The sequence below is a fragment of the Carcharhinus amblyrhynchos genome, chromosome 17, assembly GCF_965287045.1.
Source record: "Carcharhinus amblyrhynchos chromosome 17, sCarAmb.v2.hapA, whole genome shotgun sequence".
NCBI lineage: Eukaryota > Metazoa > Chordata > Chondrichthyes > Carcharhiniformes > Carcharhinidae > Carcharhinus > Carcharhinus amblyrhynchos.
In genome coordinates, this window is record NC_137340.1 from 13,305,155 (window position 1) to 13,308,334 (window position 3,180).

At 39.8% G+C, this 3,180-nt stretch overlaps 1 pseudogene; it reads left to right on the top strand.

Moving 5' to 3' along the window:
- On the top strand, positions 1–1,685 carry LOC145354564 (interferon-induced protein with tetratricopeptide repeats 5-like; annotated as a pseudogene).
- The last annotated feature ends 1,495 nt before the right edge of the window (positions 1,686–3,180 follow it).

A 3,180-nucleotide genomic window follows, 5' to 3' on the forward strand; every position in this document is an offset into this window, starting at 1 on the left:
ATGTCCATCAGGTGGTACACCAACCACAGGTGCAAGAACAGGCAAAGTTATGAAGTAAATCCCTTTACTTTGCTGGGAGGTTTTGCTGATATAATCATTGTGGGACCAGAGGTTTCAGGGACATTGAGTCCCGGAGTCAGGAGCAGCTCTTAGATAATAAAACTGGATGGAGGAGCTGGGAAACGGATCCGTGTGAGATAGATTTTGACGATTTTTGTTTCTCTTGCAGTGACCAAGAGAAGGATTTGTTGAAAGTGAAGCTCGATCAGATTCAATGTCACTTCACGTGGGCGCCACAGAAAGAAAACATTGACTTGGATGATTTGAAGCAAAGATTAGAATGCTTAATTCAGGGTGGTGTGAAATATCGAGATATGTCTTACAACCAACTCGCTTTTGTAAACTGTCTGCAAGGAAACTGTGAGGAGGTGATTCAAAACTTACAGGAAGCTGAAAAGATTCTGAGGGAGAATCATGAAGATGAATTTGAAAAAAGAATCATCGTCACCTATGGAAACTGTGCCTGGGTCAATTATGACATGGGACAACTGACAGAGGCTCAGTCCTACCTCGACAAACTGGAGAGGATCTGTCAACAATTCCCTGATGCCTCTCGGTATACAGCAATGATACCTGAGGTGTACGGGGAGAAGGGTTGGGCACTGCTGAGAACAGCAGCTCAATATTATAAAGAAGCAAAGGAATGTTTTAAAAAGGCTCTGGAGAAAGATCCGGATAATATTGAATGGAATGTTGGATATGCGACTGTTCTGTCTCGTCTTGAAGTTTTTTCTGGAACCTCAGAGTTACAAACCCAATCAATGACGTGTGCTGGAGCTTGATCCAGATCATGCTGTAGCCATGGTGCTGCTGGCTCTAAAACTACAACAGTGTAATCAAACTGAAGAAGCACTTGGATTAGTTGAAAGAGCATTGCAGAAATCCCCTGACCTTCCACATGTGATTCGCTATGCTGCCAAATTTTACAGATTAAAAAGGAAATGTGGAAAAAGCTGTGGATCTGCTGAAGACAGGATTAGATATTACCCCAAACTCTACCTTCTTACACCATCGAATAGGTGTGTGTTACAGAAAGAAACTATTGTCATTGAACAGAAAATCACAGGGCAATCCTACTTTTGAACAGTGAGCTGAACTGATTGAATTGTGTAAGTGTCATTTTAAAAAAGGCCTTTGAGTTGCGTCCATTAACATTTATTAGGGCACGGCTGGATTATGCCAGAATCTGTTTATTAAATGACGGATATGCAGAAACAGAGGAGATGTACAATAATTTATTGAAATTGGAAAATATATATCCAGGAAGTAGGCAGGCAATATGTTTAGATGTTGGATTATTTGGACTGAATCAGAAAAAGTCAGAATCAAAAGCTATCTCCCATTTTCTGGAAGGAATGAAAGTCAATTATAACTCAACAGAAAAGACAAAGTGCCGTGATAACTTGAAGATGACAACTAAAAAAAAACTTCGCAGGAATGGCAGAGACAGCAAGGCCTATGGTGTTCTTGGTTTAATGAACCAACTGGATGGGAAGAAGTGGGAGGCTATTGAAAACTTTGCAAAAGCCTCAGAGTTGGATCCTGACAATGAAGAATATCTAAGTGCTCTTTGTGAATTATGCCTTTCCATCGAGGCCAATAATAACTGTCCCAACAAAAGCTAAACTGAAGGATGAATGAACATTCTCTTATCTATAGACAGCTGATAATGGAATCCACTTCACTGATATTCTGCTTAGAATGGAGCATGTTACAACGCGTATAATGTTGAAATAATCTCATTGTAATTATTCTAAATCTCTGTGCTTCATTCAGAAATATTGACCACGCTGGTGAATTCACCAAATCATATTTGTTTCTGTCTCTCCAAAGTTATTGCTATGTGTGGAAAGATGTAGAGGGAGGGAAGACTAATGGATATGAAAATAGGTTAAAATTGGCTAAAAAGAATCAAAAACAATGGCAGCAGGTTCTGATTTTCTAACAGAGATTTCAATTCTATAATCAGAATTTAAATGTTGAAGCAGCCAACACAATGAAAGGCTGGCTGAGACTGGGTTTGTGTGATTGGTGTGTGTGAATGCTGACAGTTTGGTTCGTACAGAATATAATGGGTGTAATGATGTACTTTCAGAGACTCCATCAGTGAGCACTAAATGGGTTTCATTAGTAAGATTTGTTCAGCAGCCACATGGCTGCAGCTTGCTCCCTTCATGTCTTTTGCCCAAGAAGATTCCACTCCAGGGATGATTACCTGGTCTGAGTCTGATTTGGTCCCCCAAACCATATGACCCTTACTCTGCTGTGTTTCCCTTAAAAAGGATTGCCACATCTCTTCCTCTTTAAGTCCCTTTATTTCAAATCTTCAGTAACTAATTTACTTGGTCCTGAATTCTAAGTAAACATTATGTACATGAGTTGAACAATTATAAATTGAGTCTTTGAGGGGCTTTTCTCTTTATTGTAGAATGGTGTAATTCTATAGCCTTCCACAGGATCAACATTAACAGGAACTGCACTAATGGCTACCTCTTCTGGTACAGGCAATTCATTACCACTTGATTCCACAGAGAATCAGTTATGTCTTTAATAAGTTGATCAGATACTTCAACGCTTACAGGTTCAGAGATATCTCTTGATGACAATATTGAGAACAAGAGCATCTCTCTACTGCTTACATGGTCCACATGTTTATGAATGACCTATCCCTCAATGCCTACTTGGTATGACAGGGGTCTAGTCTGAGAGATGATAAATCCAAGGATCTAATTAGATCCACTGCCAAAATTTCATATTATACACTTTAAATGTTTTTTCTTATGTTACAGTGGTGATGGCTGATTGGTGAGATCTTGGAGCCTATTTTTTGAAACATGATGGCTATCTCATTGAAGACAGAAGGTGGTGATGGAAGGAAAATTTTCAGTTTGGGGGCCAATTACCAACAGTGTACCACAGGGGTCAGTGCTGGGTCCTCTGCTATTTGTGATTTTTATCAATGACTCGGAAGAGGGGGCTGAAGGGTTGGTTAGTAAATTTGCTGGTGACACCAAGATTAGTGGAGTAGTGGATGAGGTGGAGAACTCTTATAGGCTACAAAGAGACATTGATAGGATGCAGAGCTGGGCTGAAAAGTGGCAGATAGAATTTAACCCCAAT